Below are 19,931 nucleotides of genomic sequence, written 5' to 3'. Positions count from 1 at the left end.
TATAGCCAATACTTGGCTATGTTTGATTGTAAGGCTTCCATGGATATTTTTGAATCCATGGATGTAAAAAACCTGTGACCTCAAATGAGATAATAACTTTATGTTCCTCAATAGTTAGTAATTTTTTTTCAGATAGTTTAATGGTGAATTAACAGCACATTCATTCACACCTAGAGGGTCTCCAGGTTTTGTTTTTAGTTAAGTTGTATGTGGTGGTTTCCAATAACAACAGACTGGACTAAGTGGTATGTATGACTTATGAATTTTGCAAAATCCATAAATATGTGAGAGGATGCTTTTCATATGCCATTGTTCTTTTGTAATTGGTCTTCTCTTGGCTAGATCTTAGAGGGTTTTCTTGACTTCTTTCTCCAGTTTCAGGATCATATTTGTACTTAGGAGAATATGTCCTACTTCAATAGTTGTTCAACAATTCTGCAGCTTTATGGATGAACAATCTCTATCCATGATGACTGTCCTCCTGCTCATCTCCTTCTGTAGTGTTTTTAAGGCCATTTTTTCCTGCTAGTTTAAGGTGGTCCTTATTTTGTTCGTTTTTGTTCAGAAATATGACTGTCTTTATACATTTTCTTGGATCCAAATGGAGATTCCAGTAACTGAGTGATGTTTCTAATGCTGCAAAGAATTTGATTGTCATTTCCTAAATTGTGGTTCACCCATTTCTGAAAGATTCAATGGTCCAAAGGGGAAGGAGGCAACTGGAGATATTTGCCACCTAATCTGGTTTATTTTTCTCTTGTCATGTTAGAGCTAAATCCAATAGTTTGGTTCTCTTTTTTTTTTTTTTTTGCAAATGGTTTATGTAAGATAGTGTTAATGGTACATGTCAGTATTTCTGTGTGGTCTAACTGTATCCATTAATCTTTAAGTCCTTGATGCTGCATTTGCTCAGCCTGAAATGTATATCTGATCATCAGTCTTGTCATTTTTTGCTGCCCTATCCTGCTACTTTCCATCCTACTGCAGGTTTTATTGGAGGTTTGCATCTTATGCTGGGAGGTATGGTATTTTGTACTGTTTTTCTTTTTATCCAGACTGTCATTTGGCCAATTGTTAATTCAACATGGAGCCAAACCTCTTACACTTTTTTTGTTGCTTCTGTTGCTGTTGATTTCCTCATTATAAAATGTGAAAAGAATCATTCTGCAAATGTTAATTTGTAGATAGCTTTGGACAGCCAAGGTACAATATAGGTAATTGAATTCTGAAGTTAAAGGTTAATTTGAGATTAAATAGGATCACAGTTATACCTTTCATGGAAGAAAGACATTTCTAGTTCATTTGATTTGCCATTTCTGATTTAAAGTACCAGTTCAATTGAATATATAGTATAATATCCCAAAGAAAAATACTCAGAAATCACCATTAACAAAGCAAGTTTTCCATTGCAAACAATAAAACTTAAATTTTGTGCATTTAAAATAAATAAGAGGATTTATAGCTTGACCTTTCTCACTCCACCATCACTGATGAAACTATCCCTGGAGGAAAGAAGAAAACCACTACAATATTGTTCTCCCATTTCCAACCTGTAGAATTAATCCAGAAGGATGCCATGATTAATACCTTAGTACTGAAGGCAGCTAAAATATAAGGTAGCACCAAGAGGGATATATTTCCCATATCCTGGTTTTCATTACTGGTCATTCACAAGAGGAATCTGTTTGGTCTTAGTGCCATACCCTGTTCTTATCAACTGGATTACAAGCAAGAAGAGGCTGCTCAAATATAATCCTATCCAAGGATGTAGAGCTGTCACATTCCAGCAGGAGACCAAAAGTCTCAGCATAATTGCCTAATAAAGTTGGGCGCTATTCTCCAAAGGCTCTTCAGAAAACAAGTGGATCTATTAGATGCCTGGGCCAGACTTAGTAAGTTCTTCTGCCCATGGAGGGCAGACACTCCATGGCAATAAGAGAATGGTCGCACCATGGTACATGAAATATTAATGTCTCCTACCCAAATAAAATGTTCCACCTGTTATGAACACAAAACCCAGGTCCAATGTGAAGCCGACCTCATGAATCAAGATTTTTTAAAATATAGATAAGATAGGGCGACATAACCCAAAACCATAGGCCTGGAATCTCCCAACATCAACCCAGAAATGAGATCAAGAACCTTGGGGAGGTATGCTGCTGTGCATCAGAGAGAATTCTACAAAACCTTTTCCTTTGAGTTCAGCTTCAGAAACAAAGCATCCATCCAATTACCTGTTGCTAGAAGAGTGCTCTGCATCACAATTATCTCTCTTTCTCCCTTGCCTTGGGTTTGTGCTGGTGAAAAGCCTAAAATCTGGTTGAGCAAATTTCTGAGAGTAGAGCACCCCCTTTTCACCCATCCCATTTTTGGATATCCAACCAACCTGCTTTTTTTCATCCACAATCAAGTCATGGATAAAGACATGTATTGTAGACAGAACTGGCAATCAAGAACCAAGGCCCCTGAAAATGGGAATTTCTCTTTCACATTAGGCACAGGACCAGAAGGGGGAATTGGTTTCAATTAAACAATAAAGGTAAAGGTAAAGGTTCCCCTCGCACATATGTGCTATTTGTTCCTGACTCTACAGGGCGGTGCTCATCTCCGTTTCAAAGCTGAAGAGCCAGCACTGTCTAAAGACATCTCCATGGTCATGTGGCTGGCAAGACTAAATGCCAAAGGCGCACGGAATGCTGTTACCTTCCCACCAAAGGTGGTCCCTATTTTTCCACTTGCATTTTTTATGTGCTTTCGAACTGCTAGGTTGGCAGAAGCTGGGACAAGTAACGGGAGCTCACCCCGTTACACGGCACTAGGGATTCGAACCGCTGAACTGCCGACCTTCCGATCGACAAGCTTCTTCCCTAAAAGCAGTTTTCCATCTGCCTTCTGCTATTACTACACATTTTATCCTTTCTCCTGCCCCACCCTCAGATTCCCTGGTTCTGCTTAAAATTCCATACAAGTCCTTCCCTTACTCTCCCTAAACTACTAACCGCCACCATCTTCACAACTGTCTTTGCTTCTAAAAAAAATTCACCATTTAACCAGGCTGGATCTTCTTCTCCAGCTGGACTGGTTCCTACTTGAGTGCTGGAAGCAGCCATTTAAGGATGACTGGTTTATGGGGGAGTGGCGTAATATCATAAGAGTGAGGTCCTTGCATAGCATAACCACTAGGTGTGAGAGATTTGTTATCTTTTTCCCAGTTATGAAAGTCTATGTGTTACTGGAAAGGGCTTGCTTTTCTATGTCAATTGCTTATGTTCTTCTGAGTAGGTTTGGAAAAAAACATTTCCTATCCTATCTATCACTTAAAGAGCTGTAATGCCATCACTGCAAAAGACAGGGCAAAATTTTTTGCTCTTAAGGGGGGAATTTGTGATATATTGTCAGAGTCAAACAATGAGTCTCTCAAATCTTAATACATTCATGTTCTCTCTTTGGAGGATAAGCAGAGGGTTTCAACCAGGGTGGTTTCTCGTGTTGTTGTTGTTTTTTAAATCAGCAACACAATGTGAGCATCTTTGGAAGATGCAAAACAGAACACCCAAGTTGCCACGTGTGTAAAAAAAAAAAAAGCCTCAATTCCACTTAACACTTCCATAGACTGAATGGGTTAATTGATTATTCACTAGTTGTATCTTTTGCTCAACAAGTGAAGTGAATTTAGATTATCATTCTGGCAAATCATGCATTAAATGCAGATTAAACAAAAGGTTATCAGAGATGCTGTCTTAGATAAGGAGAGTATAATGAACTGTTGATTTATTTTATTTTTATTTTCTGTCCTCAAGTAAAAGTAGCTAAGCAGAAAACACTGCTGTGATTTTGGCAAAACATTCGAGGCAATTTGAAACTGCATGAACAGAATATAAATGTATGAGATCATTTGTTTCATTTAACATCCCATCAAGAAAAGATAATACACAAAGTGAGAAAATCTACAGCAATTTATTTAAAGGAGGGGTTATTTCTATCTTAACTACCGTACCTTTTGACTCATGGCTAACTTGTATCTCACTGTTTCTCAATATTGCCAGTGAAAAAAGTTGAAGACAGCAGTCACAACATGCGTCTTATAAAACAGCAAATTAAACAACTAGCCAACCAACCTTATCCTATTTTACTGCTCCCATCTGAATTGGTTGCTTCTGAGCAAGTTTAAATGCAAGTTTCCTGGCCAATTTTAAAGCTTTATGTTAGAATCTTTGTGCACTAATCTTTGAGATGTGGATTGAATCTTGTAACAACATGACCAACCCAGTGATGTATAATAAGACTTGTGGAAATATTTCTTAACTTTGATTCTTTTCATTTTTTCCAGGGAATTGACTGGTAACCTCTGAGTTGTTAAAAAAAAGGCTGAAATCTGGTTATCTTTATATCATTTGCCAGTAGTAAAGCTGCTTTGAGCATATAGTTTGGTGTAATGGTTAAGGCACCAGTCTAGGAACCAGGAGACTGTGAATTCTAGTCCCACCTTAGACATGAAAGCTGACTGGATGACTTTGAGCCAATCCCTCTTTCTCAACCCAACCCACCTCACAGATTTGCTGTTGTGGAGAAAATAGGAGGAGGAAGGAATATTAGGTATGTTTGCTGCCTTGTTTTACTGATAAAGTAATGGGGGTGAGGGTAATCTAATAAATGCATTTTTATGTATTTTATTTATTTGTACCCCCCTTTCTTATTTTTACAAGTAACTCAAGGTGACAAACATACCTAAGACACTTTCCTCCTCCTATTTTCCTCACAACAACCTTGAGGTAAGTTGGGCTGAGAGAAAGGGACTGGTCCAAAATCACCCAACTGGCTTTCAAGCAGTGGTAAAATTCATTTTTTTTTTACTACCGGTTCTGTGGCCGTGGCTTGGTGGACATGGTGTGGCTTGGTGGACATGGCTTGGGCATGGCAGGGAAAGGATACTGCAAAATCCACACTCTCTCCCCACTTCTGAAGGAAGGATATTGCAAAATCTCCATTGCCACCCCACTCTGGGGCCAGCCAGAGGTGGCATTTGCCAGTTCTCTGAACTACTCAAAATTTCCACTACCGGTTCTCCAGAACCTGTCAGAACCTGCTGGATTTCACTCCTGCTTTCAAGGCTAAGGCTGGACTGAATAAATAGGTGAATAAATAGTTACTGTATTACATCAGGTAGGAAGTAGGACAAGTGAACCAGTAGCCTTCTCCAACAGAAGTCCATGTCCGATTCTGAACAATTGGGATGATGAATGGTTTAGCCCAAATTCTGTCCTGAATCAATGCATATTCACCAAGAAGGATGTCTGAACGTATTTCCTGACATAATCTTTTTAAAAATATAATGTATATAGAACTTATTTCCAAGAAATAAATACCAACAAAGTGAAAAATTCAAACACTATAAAAAAACTCTCCATCTATTTGTTCCCCCACCCCACCTGCCCCAAATCACACAAAAAAGCAAATTTACTTTCACTGAATTCAATAGAAGTATTGCCTATACCAACCGAGATATCTCTTTTTAAATCTCACATTTCTGATGCTAACCTCTTTTGTGTGGCTAAGTTAATTACAGAAAGTTTTAATCAGTTGAATTTAATATGAAGTAGCTTAAAAGTGTTAATTAAAGGAATGGTTTTCACTGACTTTTGACCACATAATCACAAAAGAATTTTTGCTGGAAGAGACCTGTTATGCCAATTAATACCATCTATTCAAACATCTACACTGTCAGCCATGCAAGCTAATTTAGCAATGTATTATGAAATTCATACACACTGTTGATTTTAGCTTTATTATTATGGCATCTTAAGGTAATGCACCACTACTGAGTAAATAGAATTACGTTTTGGGAATCCATGACTAAATTCCCATTCTTTACTTCATCAGTACAGCTATTACAAGCGGAGTAAACAGAATTTATTTTGGACGTTTTATGATTTTGCTTTAGATTGTTATCAAGGGTTTTAAGGAGTGCAATCAATTTTCACAATAAGAATGTCATGGGACAAAGTTTTAAGATTCCAAGAAAAAAAAAATAGTTGGGTCCAATATAAGTTGAAAATCAACAAAGTAAGATAACAAGCATAACCAAATTGATACAATTTGACATCTTCAGTTACAGGTAAGACATTTTGATAAGAAGGGCTTCTTCCAAAAACCTTGGAGAGCTCTTGTCAGTTAAGGCAGAAAACTGCAGAGCTGGTCTCTCTAAGAAGAAGGCAGTTTCAGCTCTCTATATACTGTATCTATATTTTCCCATTTGTATTTACTTATCTAAACACTGTATGCATTTGAAATTAATATTCCTGTAAATTACACGTAAGGAAATGGGCATTTTTATATGAGGTTTCTAAAGACAGAAAAATGCAGAATAATTTTATAGTTAGCATATGGGTGGACAATCTGCTAGCCATGCAGGCATTATTAATGAGCCATGATGGCGCAGTGGTTAGAATGCAGTACTGCAGGCTAACTCTGCCGAGTGCCAGCAGTTTGGCAGTTCAATCCTGACCGGCTCAAGATTGACTCAGCCTTCCATCCTTCTGAGGTCAATAAAATGAGGACCCATATTGTTGGGGGCAATAGGCTAACATTTGTAAACCGCTTAGAGAAGGTTGTAAAGCACTATGAAGTAGTATATAAGTCTAAGTGCTATTGCTATTAAGACTGGTCACATGTTTAAGGTAAAATTGTATGCATACAATCAGACAGATACAGATTCACATGCACAACATGTTAAACCCTTTTAAATTTATTGTCTTTATCTTGACATGCAACACAATCTATTGAACCAAATTTCTTTGCGGCTCGGTCCATGAATATCTGAATCAATTACACAGTGTTTATATTATGTCTCAGAAGCTCCTCAGTTATACTTAATTCATTAGTGAGGTCTTTTAATGAATGAATTCACACACACACACACACACACGGCTTCAAGTTGCTAAAATAGCCACTATTAGATATTTATTTCTTCTAGGTGCAACTTCCAAATTACATAAATCCTTTTTGTTTGTTATTTAGAATTACTGGATGAGAGGAACAGTACTGTTTTTTTAAAAAAAATAAATTTGCCTTTGAATGGCATCTCAAATGAATAAATAGCCATGCAAAGTGCTACAAGGTATCATCTGGATAATATGGCATATCCTGCAATAGGAATTTGTCAATTGATATGTTAACATTATATCCATTATTTCATAAACTGTGCAGTGGGTTTTTTTGCTTACTTGTCTGGCATAATGTATTAAAAAAAGCTATCTTATAGTTGGAATTTTTTTTGTTTAAATTTGATTTATATGCCGCCCTTCTCCGGAGACTCAGGGCGGCTTACAGTGCGTTAAGCAATAGCCTTCATACTTTTGTATATTTATACAAAGTCAGCTTATTGCCCCCACAAACTGGGTCCTCAATTTACCTACCTTAGAAAGGATGGAAGGCTGAGTCAACCTAATTAATGTGCACTGGCCACTATACTAATTTGAAACTCTGTAACCTAGTTTTAGGAAAATATCAAATAACTATTTGTTACTTCTAATTCCGAGCATGCAGACTCAGTCTCTAGACAAGGCTGGAAACTCTATTTAAAAGTCTGGAAAAATTCTTCTTGCTAACCTGGATTATATTGAGCTAGATAGATTTATGATCTGAATCAATACAAATTCTGGATCAGTAATGGGCAATATTAGGACTTCACAACAACAATCAATTTCAACTCACAGAAACCCAAGAAAGTATATGATAAAGACTGGCAGATGCTTCCCAGAAAGAACTGGAAGAACCCACATTCCCTATTCCCTATTATCAGCAGCAAGTTTTTCAAATATCTTCTGACCTTGCTTCTGATGAGGAATGGCATGGTAAATGCCATATTTAATAGTATTTGCCTTGGCATTTTGGGGCATTACTACTACATTGTGTTACGGTTATGACATTTGTAGGATTCTTAGACCACTTGATACCATCCAATAATTTATTTATGACTGAGAAATGCAAACTATAGATTGCAAATCTTTGAGACACAAGAAGCATAAAAATGTACCAAAGACACAAAAATTGTAGGCTGAGGGCTCTTGGCAACTGAAACTCTCAACGTAAGAACCTTCACTCACACATCCACTCATCAAGGACACTCAAAATTGTGTCACAATTTTTTTTATGTTAAGAGCAAATCTTTATATCTGTAAAACTGGATCAGTTTCCATGTGGATTAGAAACCTGATAAATACAGGTCACCGGCTCAGATGGAAATCATCCATGTGCATCAGGGGTGGGTTCTACTTACCTTTACTACCGGTTCGCATCGCTTGCGCAGATCACCTATGATGACGTCCAGGTCAGTGGGCAAAGCCTCTGTTTTACTACCGGTTCTTGCGAACTGGTCTGAACCAGGGGCAACCCACCACTGATGTGCATGCAGGTACATGAATAGAACATAATTACCTTGGTTTACCTTGGTAAGAGCCTTGGTGGCACAGTGGACTAAAGTGCTGTTATGTAACACCAGCTGCCTGCAATTATTGCAAGTTCAAATCTCACCAGGCTCAAGGTTGACTCAGCCTTCCATCCTTTTGAGGTAGGTAAAATGAGGACCCAGATTGTGGGAGCAATAAGCTGACATTGTATAAAAAAGAACACCGCTTAGGGAGGGCCGAAAGCCCTACTAAGCAGGTATATACAAAAGTATGAAGGCTATTGCTTAACGCATTGTAAGCCACCCTGAGTCTCCGGAGAAGGACGGCATATAAATCGAACTAATCAATCAATCAATCAATCAATAACAATTGGAAAGGGACCTTGGAGGTCTTCAAGTCCAAACCCCTGCTTAGGCAGGAAACCCTATACCATTTCAGACAAATGGTTGTCCAATCTCATCTTAAAAACTTCCAGTGTTGGAGCATTCACAACTTCTGGAGGCAAGTTGTTCCACTGATTAATTCTAACTATCAGGAAATTTCTCCTTAGTTCTAGGTTGTTTCTCTCTTTGATTAGTTTCCATCCATTGCTTCTTGTTCTGCAACAAAGAAGAGGGGGTCAACTTATTTTCCAAAACATCAAAAAGCAAGACAAGAAACAATGGATGGAAACTAATCAAGGAGAGAAGCAATCTGGAATTAAGGAGAAACTTCCTAACAGTGAGTACAATTAACCAGTGGAACAGTTATAGATGCTTCATCACTGGAGGTTTTTAAGAAAAGACTGGGCAACCACTTTTCTGAAACAGTACAGGATCTCCAGCTTCAGCAGCAAGTTGGACGAGAAGACCTTCAAGGTCCCTTCCAGCTCTATTCTGATTGAATTTGTTCTAACTGTCATGAAATTTCTCCCAAGTTGGATCTCTCTTTGATTAGTTTCCATCCCTTCCTTCTTGTCCTGCCTTCAGGTGCTTTGGAGAATAGGTTGACCCCCCTCTTCTTTGTGGCAACCTCTGAGATATTGGAACACTGCTATCATGTCACCTCTAGTCCTCCTTTTCATTAAACTAGATATACCCAATTCCTGCAACTGTTCTTTATATGTTTTAGCTGCCAATCCCCTAATAATCTTTGTTGCTCTTCTCTGCATTCTTTCTAGAGTCTCAACATCTTTTTTACATCGGGGTGACCAAAACTGGATACAGTATTCCAAGTGTGGCCTTACCAAATGTGGCATTATCACATGGAACAAAGACAAAAGAAGAGGGGGACTAGATAGTGTCATAGACACAGTGGGCATGAGTTTGGGCAGACTCAAGAAGACAGTGGAGGATGGGGGAGGGTCTTGCCATCCTGTGGTCCATAGGTTCACAAAGAGTTGAACATGACTGAGCGAGTGAATAACAACCACAGCAGCTAAATGGACAAAACCTCTGCTGCAAACATTCACAGTAAAAAGATGAGAATATTAAAACAACAATGGTGGCAGATTTTTTAAAATTAAAAATATGGATAGTGGACATGGGAGTATCTGGAGACAGCAGAATGGAAGAGGAAGATCTAGAAGCAAATCACAAAATAGAAAGATCTGCAAATAGAAGTGGAATAACTGTTGCAAAAAAAAGTCAATATAGTACCAGTAGTACTGGGTGCCTTGGGGGCAATCCCCAAACATCTGGAGCCCCACTTAACCACCCACATTAACAAAATCTCCATCAGTCAATTACAAAAGGCAGCTTTACTTGGAACAGTTTACATCCTGTGATGATACCTTTAACAGTATGAAACAACATCTGAATATCCCAGGTCCTTTGGAAGGACCTAAGTGGATAAAGTCGCTAAGTGGATAAAAATGCCAAATCCCGTCTAAATATCTGGCTGACTGTATGCCCTACTATAATAATAATTTATGCTTATATTTTACCATAATTCAGTCAAGATTTTCTAATCTCAATGTTATTTCACTGGCAAGTTAGTCTTACGTTTTCGGCCAGTGAGAAAGGAATGGTTAGTTGCTAATTTATAGTATATATAGCTTTCAGTATGTATATGTTAATGTTTAACAAATATTTAAATAACTGTATAACTTTTGTGACATAAATATGAAGGGAGAACCCATAGACTCAAATAGTACAAGTTCTTAAAGGATGTATTTTATAAGATGAACTATGGTCCTTGTCAATGTTAGTCAATATGATTTTGACACCTCTGCGTTAGCTTGCTAGATGTTTTAGTTATATGTCAATTATAGAACAGCAATTGTATTTCTGCAGTATTAATGTACTGTATTGATACATTGTTTTCAAACACAGTATCCAGCAATGGAATTTATTTTATTTATTTTATTTTATTTTATTTTATTTATTTTATTTTATTTTAATTTAATTTTATTTTTATTTGATTTATATGCCGCCCTTCTCTGGAGACTCAGGGCGGCTTACAATGCGTTAAGCAATAGCCTTCATACTTTTGTATATTTATACAAAGTCAGCTTATTGCCCCCACAAACTGGGTCCTCAATTTACCTACCTTAGAAAGGATGGAAGGCTGAGTCAACCTTGAGCCTGGCGAGATTCGAACCAGCAGTAATTGCAGGCAGCTGAATGATAATAACAGGCTATTAGTCTGCTGCGCCACCAGGCTCTTGAATTTAGTTCAAACTGATTTAAATCACAGAAATATGAGGTATGAAATAAATTAGCTTCATTGTCGAAAGCTCTTCTGAGTTTAATGAAAAAAGTGAAACACGTGTGGGCTTAATTTTCTCCTACTAACCTTAAAGGAACTTCAAAGTAGTTAATTTCAACTGGATCATATTATAGAATCCACATAAATCTTACTTTGAAGTATTTTCTTAATGCAAATATAATTAATTTACACTTCTTAGTTGTTTGTGTAGTATAGTCATTGAACACAAGTACTTATCTTCAATTCTCAAACCCGAAAACCACTCAGTAGTTCACAATCAGATATAGAATGCTGAAGAATCTATATACTACTAAAATTTTATTTCCTGTAACTTATAACTGATCGAAACAATGCATCGCAGGGGAAAACCCTCTGAGTCAAAGTAGATCAAGTGGGTTAGCTTACAGAATGCATTCAAAATGGACCTATGACTCCTATGGAACGGAAAGTTGGCAAATTTTATAAAACACTTTATGGCATAAAAACTATCATAACCCAGTTTATGACATAAAACAAAATGTCATAAAACATTTCCTGTGCTGATGTTTGACTGCGCTATACAGTTCAACATGAGCTATTTTCAAGGGCGATACATCTCTGAACGTATTCCAACTTTTCCATTGAAGGCAGGTAGAAAGCATTGGAAGATCTGTTATGGTTGAAGGGATTGAGGAATCTGGTAAGAAAATACCTTTCAAAGGATGACTCAAGGGATCACAGGTTGTCTGGTGCTTCACAAGCACTTCTTCAAAACTTTCAGAGGCAGAATTTATTTTAAATATATTTTTAATATATTTAATATATTTAATATATTTAATATATTTTTAATACACGGGTTTCCAAAGTCCGTTGTAACAAATTAGGGAGTTTACGTAACTAGAGTGATAAAGACAGGTCACCTAGAGTAATGTAATAACTAATTTCTAGGATTTATAAAACATATATTTTATAAGGCAACAAATGACAAACAGCTGAGGGTGGCTCACAAGGTAAACTGACAAATGACATTCACACATTGTCTTCAGAAAATAATGGCCTTAATGTAAATATTACAAAAAGTTTCATTTGCAAAATAGCTTCACACACAGGATCCTCAAATCTTAACTGAGACGTTCAAGACCCAAACATCTTATATTTTTCTCTTTTTGAGACAGAGATGCCACATTTGACTTTGATGGCTAAGAGTTACTTTCTAGGTAATTATGCATTTCAGTACTGAATGATTATTTCCCTAATCCTTCTTCATACGTAATATACTTTTGCTTATACTGGGATAGATAACGTTGATGCTTTTGAGGACACACACACACACACACACACATAAAAGTAATCAAATCCAGGAGACTGTGTTGTCTCTTGTGCAATCAGAGAAGTGCTGTGCATACACAGAATATATTGATCACGTCCCAATATATGTTATTGGGATGCTAAATTATTTATTTATTGAATTTATATCACTGCCCTTCTCACTTCCGTGTCATTCTGCACAACATACAGTGCCTATGAGGAGGGAGGTGATGTGATGGATTACAGTGAAATGGTAGTTTCCAAGGTGGGGAGGGGAAGGTGAGACAAGAATCACCCAATGCTCTCTGATGCTGTACAGGAGATAGAAGAAAAGATTTAGGATAGCTACTCTCTTGAATCTTCCAGGGTATAGCAGTCAGGTGGGGGAAGTAAAGGGTTAATCTGGCAAAATTTTGTCTATTTGGAGTGAACAAATAAAGAACTGAATTTTGGCTGGATAGCTATAGCACTTAGACTTATATACCACTTCACAGTACTTTACAGCCCTCTCTAAGCGAGTCATCTTATTGCCTCCAACAATCTGGGTCCTCATTTTACCGACTTCAGAAAAATGGAAGGCTGAGTCAACCTTGAGCCTGGTGAGATTTGAACTGCCAAATTTCAGGCAGCTGGCAGTCAGCAGAAGTAGCCTGCAGTACTGCACTCTAACCACTATGCCACCACGGCTCATTGTTCTGTCGTTCTTGGGTTCGGGCCTTACCCAATCAACTTTGTCAAAATCATTACTAACATTTGGCAAGCTTTGTACTCATAGTATAATTCTCACAATTAGATAAACCCATTTATTAATTCTGGGAGGTTAGTTTCCCAGAATTATTGTGTCCCGCCGATGCTGCAGACTGGACAAAGTGGCGGGCGAAATGCAAAACTGTAAACTCCAAGATATATGACAGGAATAACGCAAAGAACAAGAAGAGTTCCCCAAGTTTTGGAAGGTGTGAGTTTGGGAAGACCAAGATGTTATTTGCTTGGCATCCTCGAACCAATCAGATTATTTTCTACCCTTCCTTTCAAATAGACTGATGTAGAACAATGAAGATTTTCCCATTTCAGTGATTTAAACCGAAGGAACGTGAGTGCAAGGTGAGTGCATTGATAAAAAAACTAGTGATATCCCAGAAACCCATATATGGAGAACAAGAAAAGGCTCTGAATGGCCTTACTGTTATTATGTGCAAAAAATTTCTATTCATTATGCTACCAAATTGCCCTTCTCTATGGAGAAACAGTTTCTCAGACACCTCAGACACGGCTCAGACATTTGACAATCACTCTAAACTGTAATTGGGATCAGACTCTAAACTTTTAATGAGATTCTTATCTAATTCCAACAACTCAGAAATGTGTCACATTCATATATTCAACTAGTTGAAGAGGTATGTCCATTAGATTTTGCTCATCAGAGCAAAATCTCAAGATAAAGATAAAAATCTTTTAAAATTTTTAAAAATTTGATTAGAACGTGATTGAAGATCCAAATGAGAAAACAGAAATGGTACACAGAATAATAATCTGGGGAAATTGGGTGTTTCACTTTCTGTCTTGACTGTTCTCTCTTCACATGGTACAAAAAAAGATTGGACTTCTATACGTTAAAATGAGGCATAGGATCTTCTGATAATTTATGAGATTAGAGCTTATTTCAGACAATTAATTTGGAACTATCTTCCTTTCACAACATCATTGGTAAAGGTAAAGGTTTCCCCTATCCAGTTGTGTCTAACTCTAGGGGTTGGTGCTCATCTCCCTTTCTTGGCCAAGGGAGCCAGTCTTGTCCGATGACATTTCTATGGTCATGTGGCCAGCATGATTTATAGGCTGAGGTGAATGGAAGGCTATTACCTTCCCACCGAAGTGGTACTTATTTATCCAGTCACATTTGCATGCTTTTGAACTATTAGGTGGGAGTTGAGGCAAGTGACGGGAGCTCATCCTGTCATGCCGTTTCTTGGGTTTTGAACTGCTGATCTTCCGGTCAACAACCCCAGCAGCTTAACTGGTAGGTCGCTGTGCCTCCACCACATCATTAGATATTCTCAAAATGGATTGAGATATTTACAAACTGTCACATGATTGTCACATTATTCTACCTGTATCGACATCAAACCTGTGTCAGCAATAATGTTCTTATTGACAATGTCAGGTTGCCCCATCTCTAGGGAAGTCCAAAAAATCATTTTGGAGAGCAGGAACCAATGACATCACCCTGGACTCACTCTCTGCCTGTGAATCTGACCTCCCGGTACATTTTTCTTCTCCACTTTCAAAGAAGTGTTGTCTTTTGTTTGCTATCTGCCTGGCCTTCTGTATCTTCTTTTCTTTTAGGTCAAGCCCTGCATATTGATTGGCTGCTTTGTTGAGGGATGATTACTCCCCTCCCATCTCACACACATACACTGTTGCACACATCTCTACAGGAATGAGAGTAATTGGCAGTTCCTTTTCTGGAATGGAAAGTTGAGAGGAAACAGCAGCAGGGAACTGAGGATGAGGGGAGGATGAGTTAGCAAGCAATGTCTACAAAATACCATGCAAACTGATGCCAAAACATCTCAGTCCAGACAGCATTTTCTTAAAAACTGCTTAGAGAAAAGGCTGCATGAATCCAGGATAGAACCAATTTAAAAATTCAGTGCAAATATATCTAACATCTGAGGGCTCCTTGCTTGGTTTTGCTGATACCCCCACATTTGGAACGTAAGTGTCCCATCCTCATCTCACCTCTCTATTTGAAGGAAGATTGTATATTTGTGGAGTACCGGCCTTGAAGACATTGGACATAGTCTTTGTACTGCAAAATGTGCTCCGCAGAAAATGCTGTTTATTCAGATTCTTATTTAATAACTAAATAAAGTCTCCCAGTTTCACCTGGGAGAAACTGTCTTATTTTTTGCAAGGAACGAACCTGTATATTATTAGTAAGACCGTTATCTTTGTTTCAAAGGACATTTCGAAGAAGAAAGAATCTTTAGATCACATTGGGATTAACTCTGTATTATTTTTATACTTTTGATGTAGTCAAATGACTGATTCAATAAAATTTTATTCTATTCTCTTTACTCATGAACTTCTAATGCAGGATTGGTCTCGTTATTAAGCTTAGTCTCCATCAACAAACCAGCATAATTATTTATACGAAATTCCAATTTAACTTTCAAGAAATGATGGGTCACTGAGGATCTGCTATGGTAGCTTAGTGATTATATTACATGATCACAGAAACAATCAAGAGGCAGCAGGATGTAAGGCTAAATTGAATGGGGTATGCCTGTCAGCAGCACTGCTGCACTGAGGGCTTTTAGGCACTATGGAGTTGTTTCTATTTCTTTCTTCTTCTCTGGATCTCAAACTAAGGGTCTAGATGAACAGTGAATACTTTTAGACAGTATATAATATGGTAAAATGCACAATCCAATCCATAATTGCATGGGAGCCCCAGTGATTACAATAATTATAGTTCAACTGGGAAAATGTGACAATCCTAGACCAGGCCAAGTCCAAAAATGCCAGGGAATTTCTAGAAGCCTGCACTCTGACAAATCAGCAATCAATAGACACATAGACATTAACAACATCTATAGACTATGCAAAAGAGACAATCAACCAGCCCAAAAGAGAAAAAGACTCCAGCATCTCTCCACCAGTAATCAGCACTCAGATGCATAGATTAACTCCAAGATTAACTTCAGACCAACAATCAAGTAAGCAATATCCCAATCAAGAAACTGCCAAAGAGCCATCAGTAAGCAGCTCAACCAAAGAATCTCTAAAACAGCCCACGCCCGCAAAGAAAGGCAAGACACCAGAATATAAACTGACAGTAAACAACACACCTTACTAGCACTGATGATGTTACCTAATTACGGTAATGAAACATCTGCAAGAAAACAAGCAAGCTCAGAGAGCACAAAGGACCTATAATTAAACTATAATCATAGTTTAAAAATAATAGCACAATGAAGAGACATAGACTATCTTCTACTTACGGAGTCTTCCTCTAGCATAGCTCCTTGATTTTTGTGAGGCATTTAACCATCTTTTTCAGAGAATTGAAATAAAATGATGGGGAAAGTTGAGAGGCAACTCAAAGGAAGAACATGGATTAAGAAAAGTGTACTTTAAAAAAGAAAAGATTTGGACTAACCCACTTTCTCTTTGATCACTTCAAGATCATGTGTTCCACTTTAAGTGCAACCTTTTTCTCAGAAAGATTTATGGTATCCATTCCACAATTTAGAGAAGGATCATTTAATTAAGCTATAGGAAATCTGCCAAACAGGTGTGTATATTAATGTAATAAAATAACAAGAAATGTATTTGGAAACCCTGCCTTTGTGTATCTTTTTCTGCAAGTAGATCTGTATATCTTATTTTCTATTCTTCTTTTTCTGAAAGGTTTGATTAATCTGTCCAATCAGTGCTATAATATTCTGCTAGTATATGGCCTAATGTCCAAGCATAAAATTCAAAATAATTTAATAAACCAACCATTCTGTTAGATGGGACAATCTACTAGAATTATGCAAAGCTTCACTTCTATGAAGGTTTGTGCAAAACACTCCTTTAAGATATATCTGTAAGTGAATGGAGTCTGCTGCACTGTTTCTTAATACTCAGATGACTCATTCAGCACTTCCAGTTACCAGAAGAGGCTTCTGTATAGATGCAGTATATACCTGTCATCTCACTCAAGGTAATACTCAATTCTTCCAGCTATTAGAACAGGTAGCTGATGATGGTTCATGGCAACAGGAAGCAACTTGAGAATTGTGTGCCTTCCATTGTGCAGAGCACAGCTGCTTCATGAAAGTCTACAGACTATTGACTACTGAAATTTTGCTTTCAGCCATAGAACTCTGAACTTTATTGAGATGTTTCGTACAAGTGTAGCACTTAATCTGACATGGTTGGAGAGAAAAGGAATAATGAAAATCACTGGGTTCTGATTTTTTTCTCTTGACCTCCCACATGACGTTTCAGCTACGTAGGGGATGGAGTGCAGCCTTGATGGGCTAAGAGAATATGGTTTTGAGAAAGTCAGTTGTGCTGATATTTATGGAAGAGAATAGAGGACATTGAACTCATGCAACCTGAGTTATTTGTTAGTCTCAGACACATCTCTATCATGGACAAAAAAGTACCCACAAAATTAAGCACTGCAAGTGACTCAACCAATCTTTCTGAAGCTTGTGTCTTCAATTTAGTGTTTTCCCTATATTTTTCCATATTAAATTCACTGATGGTAATCCTACACACTGGTAAATCAGGCTGAGGAAAAAAACAAACTGATGCCATGCTGCAATACCTACAGATGCCAGCATGTATAGCAATTGGAATATTTACAAAAGGTGTCTGTATAATTTAAAAGTTACCGAGTGTGTTTCTAAAAAAGGAAAAGGGAAGGGGAAGGGGAAGGGGAAAGGGAAGAATTAAACTTTCTGCCAAAGGGCAGGCAAGGCATCTATTCACGCTGCTCTTTTCTACCCTAGACAAAGATACTAGAATAATTTCAGCTTCAGTGTTAGCTGTTGTCAGGCTGATTTATGATGCCCCAAACAGTGGGTTAAAGTTACAGGAAAGTAAATTAAGGCTAGATATTAGAGGGAATTTCTTCATGGTAAGAGCTGTCAAGCACTAGATTGAGTCATGAGGTGATAGGTTTCTCTTCAATGGAGGGCTTTAAGCAAAAATTGGATTGCTATCAGTGTCAGGTCTGCCATTGCATCACTTCAGTCCTGCTTTGCTTCGATGGCATCCTGCCATAAAAGGGGGGAGGGGGGATGACAGGATGAGAGGAACCAGAGGTGCCAGCCTGGAACAGAGCCTGGCAGATCCAAGGTCCCAAGCATGAGAATGGTATCCGAATGCCCACCGAAGAGGCACACAATTTTAGGACTGTTCCCAAAACACCTAGTCTGAACATCATTGGACATTTACAAAAGGACCAAGTGGGAAGGGTCCGGGAGAAGAGAAAAGCACTGGGATTATGCAGAAATATTCAGATCTGGTTTTGCTACCCTGTAACCACTTGGCTTCAGTAAAAGTTATACCTCTCTTACAACAATGGGAGTTAAGGGCCCTTTTTTCCCTCAAGCTGGGACAGGCCTGACAATCTGTCTGAAATGTTTTAGCAGAGAGCAAGGGGGTTAGGTTAGATGATCTCTGAGATACCTTCCAATGCCATGATTCCAGAAAATGGATAACAAATAAATTAAACCTTGATCAAGACATCCATAAAAAGCTACCAACAAAAGCCTCTGGTACATCTACTTAAAAGAAATATCTCTCTGGTGAATAGACCACTACAAAGCCATTTCCAATGATTTGGCTGAAATTGGCAAATTTAATAGCCTTATTTAGCCAGTGATATCCTCGGCACGCTATGTTACAACTGAAGTGATATTTAAATTCAGTTGCTAGGGATGACTTTTACCTCATTCGCAGGCACAGCCTTTTACCATTATATCAGGATGTTTCATCAAATGAAAATGGAGCGTAAGGAAAACTTCTAAAAGCCCTGTTTTAAATCACAAGGCATGATTGGGGTTTACTAATGTACTGCGTTCAAGAGTGTCAATCCCCCCCCCAAAATGAATTCTTGTTGACAAAAAAATTGGACATTTCATATTAGGATGTAATTTGTCATTTTTCTAAATAATATTAGGAAATGTCACTGAGAAAAACAACTAGAGTTCACTAGAATTCCCTAGAAACAAATTGGAACTGCTTTCCTTTCTCATCCTGAGGTTCACACTGAGTTCCTAGTCAACTTCCACATCAGATGCTAAAATTTAAAACAGTAACAAATATGAAGAGTTCAACAACTAACAATATACAATATTGGCTTTTCTTATAATGAAGAAAATCTCATACAAAGCATGAATCATAAAATAAATTGTAACTCTTTGCAATTTTATATATATATAATTGCCAGCATGTTTCCTGCACTGTTATAGCTAAATAAATTTGGGATTATGCTTTTTGAAAAAAATGTGTAAGAATCAGGGTATATTATATATTATTTTTGTAAACCATATTAAGAAGTCTGTACGTGCCATTATGCTGAGACGGTTGGCCATATAGGTCTTACAAAGAAAAAAGAACACAAAAATTACTAGCTATTTGTAATAAATGCAATTTTCAAAGTTTTATTCAAAGACCTGCTGAAACAAATATGTTATTAAAAGCTGGCAAGAGCAATGTGTTTTAATTTTCATGTAAACATGATACTCTGGCTGCAGAAGTATAGTTCACTATTTTTTTCAAGACATTACTATCTCCACATTACTTATGGTGAGATTTCATTTTACTTGTTTTGTGATCCTTCAGTTTCATGAAGGAAAACTTTGAGAAATGGACATTATTTATCTTTTTGAGTATTCTCCATCATACTTCTTTGGAGTTTGGTTCTACTGTATTATTCCTTATGTATGTAGTGAGGAAGTCAATAAAAGCAATAAAGAGATTTGACTAAACCCACATGCAATAATAAAAAGTTTATAATAATCTATAATGAAGCTTATAATA

At 37.5% G+C, this 19,931-nt stretch overlaps 1 protein-coding gene across 1 annotated transcript in view; it reads right to left on the bottom strand.

Annotated features, from left to right (window-relative positions):
* The window catches only part of THSD7B (thrombospondin type 1 domain containing 7B), a 550,701-nt gene that overhangs the window by 114,568 nt on the left and 416,202 nt on the right, over positions 1-19,931 (bottom strand). The gene's annotated exons all lie outside the window — the stretch shown is intronic.

Source organism: Pantherophis guttatus, chromosome 1 (assembly GCF_059756535.1).
Source record: "Pantherophis guttatus breed Tessera chromosome 1, ASM5975653v1, whole genome shotgun sequence".
In the NCBI taxonomy this organism is placed as follows: domain Eukaryota; kingdom Metazoa; phylum Chordata; class Lepidosauria; order Squamata; family Colubridae; genus Pantherophis; species Pantherophis guttatus.
The sequence above is the reverse complement of the archived record's forward strand: the minus strand, read 5'-3'. Positions and strand labels throughout refer to the sequence as shown.